A 9,003-nucleotide genomic window follows, 5' to 3' on the forward strand; every position below is an offset into this window, starting at 1 on the left:
TGAAGAGGCAGAGACGGGACGGGAGTTCCTGGGGAGCCACGGGCAGTTGAAATCAAAGTTCATAGCTGAAAAGATAAGGGGTTGGGCGTGGTCAGGGAGTCTGACAGAATAAGATTATGGATGACTGCCTCTTTTTATATAAAAGGGGAAGGAGAATATAGGTAAAATTTGCTTGTATTCTGGAAGCATCTCAAAAAACTCACAGCATGGTTTGCTACGAGGGAGGGAAATGAGATGGCTAAAAAACAGAGGTGAGAGGTAGGTATTTCAAACAAGTAACCTGTTAAAGTGAAAGTCGCTCAGTCGTGTCTGACTCTTTGCGACCCCATGGACTAGCCTGCCAAGCTCCTCTGTCCATGGAATTCTCCAGGGCAGAATACTGGAGTGGGTAGCCGTTCTCTTCTCCAGGGAATCTTCCCAACCCAGGGACTGAACCCAGGTCTCCTACAATCCAGCCGGATTCTTTACCATCGAGCCACCAGGGAAGCCCAAGTAACCAGTTAAGCCTTTGAATTTTGATATATGTGAACATACTACCTATTTATTAAAAAAGATTATTTGTAGATATTTTAATATCTATATTATCACCAGAACTCAAATATGCAAATGGAACCAGAAATAGCCTTCTGTGACTTTTGTTTCTATGAAGCTCCCTAGCACGGGAGCCCTGCAGTCTCACCTCCGCCTGCTCTGCTTCAGCAGTGCTGAATACACCTTGCTGGAGACCTCTGCTCTCCCTGGAGCTGGAGGCCTCTAACCCACCCCCACCCCCACCCCCACCCCCTCCACCTCCAGCCCACCCACCTCCATTGCTCCATGGCAGGGCCCTTCTTTTGGGAGCTAAAGGTGGCTGAAATCATTTCCTCGATTTTCTCGCTCACTGGCAGGATGTGAAGGGCATCACAACCACCTGTTCCCTTGTTATTGTTCAGTCGCTCAGTTGTGTCCAGACTCTTTGTGACCCCATAGACTGCAGCATGACAGGCTTCCCTGTCCTTCACTATCTCCCAGAATTTGCTCAAACTCATGTCCATTGAGGTGGTGATGCCATCCAACCATCTCATCCTCTGTTGCCTGCTTCTCCTCCTCCCTCAATCTTTCCCAGCATCAAGTCTTTTCCGCTGAGTCAGCTCTTTGCATCAAGTGGCCGAAGTATTGGTGCTTCTTCTTCAGTCCTTCCAATCAATATTCATGGTTGGTTTCCTTTAGGATTCACTGGTTCCTTAAGGGAAAGAGATTCCCCTAGATTCCTGCCCACACCCAGACTGGAGGGAAAAGAGGAAGAGTCCTGGGGGGCAGAGGAGGGCCCTCACATGGCTGACTGGCAGGCAGGGTCTGGAGAACCTCGCCAGGGAGCTGGTCTCCCACCTAGATCCGTCTTTTGTTTCTCTGCTTGTGCCCTCAGAGGGATCAGCCTGAAAAAGATAGATTGTCAAGCTGTGCCTGGGCTGGAGCTGGAGAGTCACTGCTGATCACCCTCCTAACTCACACAGTGGTTCCAGCACCAACAGACCTCAGCCACCACCCCACCGCTCCACAACACCCCGGACTCCCACCTACAGGATAGGACTCTGCATCTCACAAGATTCCCCAGGTGATTCATGTACATATTACAGGCTCAAAGGATACTTTGGAAGTCAAGGAAGCTCATTTCCAGAGTTAATCAAACTTGGCAAGACCCCTCCTCTTGGAGCTGACAGCCCTGGACCCTCCAGTCAATACTCCTTTCACACCCTATTGTCGCCCCCAGCACAGCACCTCCCACCTTGTGTATAACTGTTTACTTAAGTCCCAGATGGTATATTTTCTCTCTGAGCATGTGTATACTTTGAATAAACACCTGTGTAAATGAATGAATGAATGAGATTTCATATGAGGCTCCAGGCATCCTTGCATTCAGTGTGTTGATCTGTGTTGACTCTGGAGCAAAAAGGGCTCACTACCCTCTGAGCCCTTCCTTGTCCTGTGATATCAAAAGGCAGAGTGTTTGCTTGCAACAGGGAATGCCCTTACCACCCGCTTGCTAATGGTAAACACTTCAAAAACACTTTTCTTAAAGCAAACTCTCCATTCTTAAAAGCACACCTCTCGTAAGTATATTATTCTCTGAGTAGCATTGACATACATACACTGTATGTTCAGGTGTAAAATAAACAGCTAGTAGGGAGCTGCTGTATAACACAAGGAGCTCAACTCAATGCTCTGTGATGACCCAGAGAGGTGGCATGGGGTGGGTGGGAGGGAGGCTCAAGAGAGAGGGGATATGTGCATATATATAGTTGGTTCTTGTTGTGGTACAGCAGAAACTAACACAATGTTGTAAAGCAATTAGACTTCAATTAAGAGAATAAGTACATTACCCTCTGAACTTGAACTGAACACACCCAGTGCAAACAGCAGCTAGATGAGACACAGAGCCTGACCACTCACCCCTCCCCCGCCACCAGATGCCTTGTCAAATTCCCTTCCAGTCTCTATAAATCTCACTCCCCAGGGATAACTGCTGCCTGAATTGCAATAACTCATTCCTTCTACTGTTGAGCTCTTTATATTTCCTTTTGTTGTTTAGTTGATAAGTCGTGTCTGACTCTTTTGTGACCCTGGGGACTGCCAGGCTCCTCTGTCCATGGGATTTCCCAGGCAAGAATACTGGAGTGGGTTGCCATTTCCCTCTCCAGGGACTCTTCCCAACCCAGGGATCAAAGCTGCATCTCCTGTATTGGCACTCGTATTCCTTACCACTGAGCCAAATGGAAACATGCAGGAGAGGTCCTCTTGAGCCTGACTTCTGCAGCTCACATTTGTGGACCCTCCACACTGTTGTGAGTTCTCATTGCTGTGTGGTATGACACGTGTGGACAGACCATGATTTACTTATCCATTCTACTATGGATGCACATTAGAGTGATTTTCAGTTCTGGGACTTATACTGCTTGGGACAATTCCAGAACATGTCTCTGGTGAACACATTATAGCTAAGTTTTGATGTGCTGCTTTTAAGTTTGGACAGCATTTTTCCAGAAATTTCCTTTGGGACCCTTGTACCAAGCCAAAAATCAGTCATTGGGGCAACCCAGGATCTCAACTCATAGATCAGGCATGGGGGAAGGTGTTTTCCAGTTACAAGAAAAAGATTTCTTTGCAAGTGAGACAGGCTGGAACCTGGGGCCCTTTGCTGCAATGCTGCAAAGCTTGCACCTGTACATGCCTCTCCTTGAGCTACAAAATACAAAGAAACTACAGGAAATTAAAATTAACTCCGTGCACACAGTTGAGGCAAATTCTGGAGCAAAAGATACAAAGACATTTCTGAAGAGCAGGGTACAAAATATGGGTACTGCGAATGTCCCCCCTGCATACAATACTACCTAAGGGGTTGGCAAACCAGCTAAGCCACCCCTCCAGCCAGAAATCCTTGCCTGAATTTCTTGTCTGGCTTCTAGCCAATTTCTATTGATTGGAGAAGGCCAAGAACCATGGTTGCTATCACAAGTACTGGATCAAATCATACTTCACTGTCCCCTCAGTCACTTCTGTTTCTTTTCTAGGTGTGACTGATTGCAAAGTTCAGCTCTACTGGAATTTTTCCTGACTCAGAGATTCCAGGTCTAGTTATACTTTTCCGACAAAGTAGCCAGTGGTATTTCATCAGAACAGGTACTTCCACCTTTTGTTCTAAAGAATGAGTGGGATTTGACAAGTGTCTACAGGGTTGTGTTTTCAAAAGCATTTTCTAAAGCATACTTTCAAAAGTATTTCTGCCTCTTATTGGTTGACTTTGAGCCCATTTTCTCTTGCTTTGCCAACAGAGCAGGCTATTACTACCTGCTGGTGATATATGTGTTGACCAAAGACTTTCCCCCATCCTCTCACAGGCTTTCTTTCTAAACATTTTTCTCATCTACAAATCTGTTTGAGGAAGTAACTCTTATTTTGTCATCTCTTTTGAAAGGGCTCTCTTACTTAGTATTTGGAGTTGAGCAACTCAAGTAAGCTGCCATAGTTGACTTGCTTTTCACCTTCTCCAGCAGAGGTGCTTTGATTATTTCTCAAGCTGAGGCGTGGACTTCCTCCTCCATCTGGTTCCCACCACCCTTCCAAGCCGCTTCCTCTTGGCTCCTAGACACACTTCACCATGGTTAGCTGTCCTCATCAGGTTCCTAGAAAATCCCCTTTTCTCACCTCTCTTCACCACCCCCTTCCTCCACGAATATTTTCCCAAAGTATTTTCCTTTCTCTTTGGGTCCTTACATTTTCTCAATGCAAGTTTTACACAGACACACACACATACACACACACACATACACACACACACACACACATACACACACACACACACAGAGTCAACCCTCATTAATGGCAGATTTCATGTTTCTGAATTTGTCCTCACTAGAATTTATTTTTTACCCACAAATCAACACTTGTGGTCATCTGTGTATGCCCAGAGCTGTGGAAATTTCAAGTTGTGCAGCTGAGGTTGAGCTTAGCCTTCTTGCTTCTGTTGCTATACTGTGAACATGTGTCAGTTTTGTAGGCTATTTAATGACACGTCTTTCACATTTTCATGCATTTTGTTGGTGATTTCACTGTTTAAAACGAAGCCCTCCAAGCCCATGCTGGAATGGTGTCTAGTGTCCCTAAACATGAGAAAGCTGTGACGTGCCCCACAGGCAATGTACACAGGTTAGCTTCACTCAGGTCTTCGCTCAGCACAGTTCACATGCTGTCAGCTGTTAGTTCAGGGTTAATGAAGCTGTATGGTATTTGTAGGAGTACAGGTACCTTTAGACAAAAACACACATAAAGCAAGCTTACCTATTGACTGACTGATGAAAATGTTATGGTCCAAGGCTCTTGGGACCCTACTGTATTTCTCCTGGGAGCCAGGGACCAGGATTCACTAATTTAGTACCTGAGGTGACTTTATCAAACGTAATTGCTACAAATAAGGGGAATCAACTGTATATATTTCTTGTCCTTCAGTTAGTTTGCATTTGTTTTTTTTTCAACCTCTCTCCCTCTGTTCCCAAAGTAATAAAGGTGGCAAGCTTCTTCCAAGCCTACTTTAACTGTCTTGAAGCACCAGCTCAGTACAAAACAGCATACTGGGTCCTCAGCAGGTGTGGACTGAGTAAAGAAGCAAGGGTATAGGGGTGGGGATGGAGGGGTGACGAGGAACAAGGAGAATGGCAGAAACAAAAGCCCCAGTCACAGAAGCAGAGGCGATTACTTCCTCTAAGACGGTTTGGGTTCCCAGAATTTTTCAATCTCTCAGTCCTCAAATGCTTCCTATTTATTTCTGAGCAGAATATTAAACTAGAATAATATAAAATTAGAAATTAAGTGGTATTTTGTGATAGATTTGATGTATGGAAGTCTTAAAGCCGTCCTTTTCTGATCCTTAAGGAATCAAACAGGGCAGATCATCCAGATTCTTGTGCTGTGTTTTTCCAGTTTCCTTCTCCTCACTCCCTCCCCCTAGGGCTGCCCAAGAGGCCCTTGTGGTAAAGAATCTGCCCACCTGCCGATGCAGGAGACTTAGGAGACTCAGTTTAGACCCCTGGGTTGGGAAGATCCCTTGGAATAGGAAATGGCAACCCACTTCAGGATTTTGGCTTGGAGAATCCCATGGACAGAGGAGCCTGGTGGGCTACAGTCCACAGGGCTGCAGAGAGTTAAACACGACTGACTCAATCAGCTGCTCAGCCTGAGCACGCACACACATCCCCCCAACATCTTGGTCTTCACTTGGAGAGACCACGGAACTCCTAAACCTGGGCACTCGCAGCAGGCATAACTGCAACATGGCAGCAGCATCAGCCAGCTTTCATGGGCATCAAGCCTCTTGGACGCCTGCTTGTGCCTGGGAAGTTAATACACCTATTGGGAAAACGGAGATCATAAAGTAAAACCGCCAAAGACCAGTGTGGGAGGCTGACTAATTAAAGGGCGCTCAGGTGGACCAGCCTGCAAATGCTGTAGAATCCAATAGGAAGATCGGTGGGCACCTTCCTGAAAGCAGTGAGGCTTGCATTGAACCATAAAGTGGGGATCTCTAAATGTTTAAATTACTAATAACAATAAAAATTTGGGACACACCTTCAGTAAATATTTATAACTTCTCTACCTGTGTTAATATAATTAATGAATATCTAAGGCACAAAATGGGGCTTCCCAGGTGGCTTAGTAGTAAAGAATCAGCTTGCCAGTGCAGGAGAGTGTGTTTGATCCCTGGGTTGGGAAGATCCCCTGGAGAAGGAAAACGCTACCCATTCCAGGATTCTTGCTTGGAGAATCCCCATGGACACAGGAGCCTGGTGGGCTACTGTCCGTGGGGTTTCAAAAGAGTCAGACATGACTTAGTGACTAAAACAATAACAAAGGCGCAAAATACATCGAGGGCAAGGTTCATTGTTAATGACCATGAATATAAGTAAAGTAGCCATCTTAATAATGTTGATTTGGCATGGTGGGGGGCTACCCTCTTATCTGACTAATCATCATTGTTTTGTTCATCAGATCAATGTGCCCACTTTATCCTTGAGTAGGAGAATCTTTAGTTCTGTCATTTTCCTGGCGCTCATTTATGCTACATTCTACCTTCTGCATTGAGGCTGCAATTTGTGAAATGTGATTCTAGAACTCCGAGTAGCTTGAGTGTCTAGAAAAGTCATGAGGCTGCAGGAGGTTTTAACAGGGGCGATACTACCCACTGAAAGAAGTTATAGGAAAAGTAGAACAAGATATAATTGCTTATGATCATATCTCAGAAGTCATGCCTGTGAAACAGAGCAAATACATAAATAATATTTGAGATTTACTGCTTGATGCCCGAACCCACATGATTGCTATGTGCATGTGTCCAGCCCACTCTGGAAACCCCTTCCTGGATGAATGTGTCAAGTTTGGAAGGAAGATTGAAAGGGAAAGGACTCCCAGTGAGGTTGGTAGTTAAGAGCAAAATCAGATACCAAAGGCAATTTCGGAAAAATAACTCACACTTCTTGAACCCCTGGATGCATTTCCAAAGAATGAGCCCACTGCATTTTACACATGATGCCTGTGTGCCCTGGGAGGGTCCACTCCACTCTGGTCTGATGACCAAGGCAGGGACTCATGGAGGTTTCCTGTCTCTTAGGGGAAGAGAAATTAGCAGCTACTGGACAGCTATCTTCCTAGCTTTAAGCTAGCATCGTTGAGCCTTGAAGTGACATACCAACACTTCGCAATGTTCGATTGGTCACATAGAAAACCCTGATTACGACAGAGGGAACCGCACAAAGCCGGAAAAGCAGGAGGTGGGGGTTGCTGGGGACTGGCTACTACCATGAGGTCAGCATTATTATCGCCCCTGTTTTACAGAGGAGTAAACGAGGCTCTGAGAGGTAATTTGCTCAAGTCACTCAGTTTGGAACAGGCAGAGCTGGGGCTCAAACCCAGGCAGTGAGACCCCAGAGCACATCCTTTTTGAGCACTGCCCTGTACCCTGGCTACACCACAAGCCTTTTTCTGACTTCCTTTCTTTCTCCCACTGCACCAAGCCTTGCAAATAAGGTATGTTTCCTTTTGCTTACACCATTTGGAAGGTCTTTGTTTCTTCAGGGTGGAGCTTGGAGAGTTTCCAAAGAAAAAATATAATCAGAACATCTGGCCAAAGTCCCTAATGTATACATATTTATTAATTAGTTAAGAAGACACAACACGGAGACTACAAATAACAAGACCATTGACCCAATTTCAGAGCCTGAAATTTACAAACCATACCCAGGCAGAGTGGGTTGTGTGTACATTGTGTTAAGCTCCTTTTCTTTGTGGTTGTTTGGGTCAGATTGTGGTCTCATGAGGCTGGGTGGGCTCCACTGAGCAACATTTTGCTAAAACAAGTCTGCAAGATTAGATCTTAGGAAACAAAAGCCGGAATGAGAAACTACATTTCCTATAAAATGCGTAACCGTGGGATAACACATTTGACAACGGTGTGACTGGATAGAGGCCAATTCATTTATGAGAAGGAATGGGATTATATATGCTATATAATGTCATCTGTATAAGTGATCACATGAAAGATAAAGCTTTATTTTGTTGTTGTTGTTGTATTTTTTTTTAACCAAATATTTGCTGCATTAGACATCCCCGTCATAAGCCCAAAGCTGCCGGCAGCCTTCTTGTCATCATGCTATGTTTGAGAATGACACCAAAATAAAGAGAGTAAGAAAGGAATGCAAGAGAAGAGGTCTGCTGGTGACATTGTTTGACCTCCTGGATCACACCCACTGAAATCCAAGATATACTCATGGACTTCATGTGCCAATGAAGTCCCTTTTCATATTATGCCAGTTGGAGTTTTCTATCATTTGCAACCAAAGGAACACTAACCATCAGATATATTTCACTATATATCTACATGTCTCTATCTATTTCATTATATGAATATGTCTCCCTACTTGACCATGATTCTTTGAGGGCAGTAGACGCTCAGTATTTGTTGAATGAGTTTAGTTGAAAAATGTTTTGAAGGGGACTGAGCCTAGAGCAGGGACATTTTTTTTTTTTAATTAAAAATGTAGTTGTTTCACATATGTATATATTCTTCTTCAGATTCTTTTTCATTATTGGCTGTTATGAAATACTGAATATAGTTCTAGAGCAGGGACATCTTTAGGGAAGATAATGAACTTGGTGTAAGATATGATCAAGGGACTCAGGTTGGAGTGGAATTGAAAGAGAAGGGACAGATGCCAAACAAGGAATTAGTGAGGCAGTGATGCAGAGTGGGGCAGAGCAATAGTTGGCTTAGGTGCTACCGAATTCTGTGTGTTTGTGTCTGTGTTGTTTTTAAGGTTCTCTCTAGACTAAATTAAAATTGGATTTTACCAGCCTGTCTGAATCATCTATCTCCACCAGTTTGTCACAAGCGGGGAAATTTACGCTGGAGAATCAGAGGCTCACATATGGGCAAATAAGCATGATGGGCACACACAAAAAGAGCTGTTCCGCAACAAG

This window comes from Ovis canadensis, chromosome 3 (genome assembly GCF_042477335.2).
Source record: "Ovis canadensis isolate MfBH-ARS-UI-01 breed Bighorn chromosome 3, ARS-UI_OviCan_v2, whole genome shotgun sequence".
Lineage (NCBI taxonomy): Eukaryota > Metazoa > Chordata > Mammalia > Artiodactyla > Bovidae > Ovis > Ovis canadensis.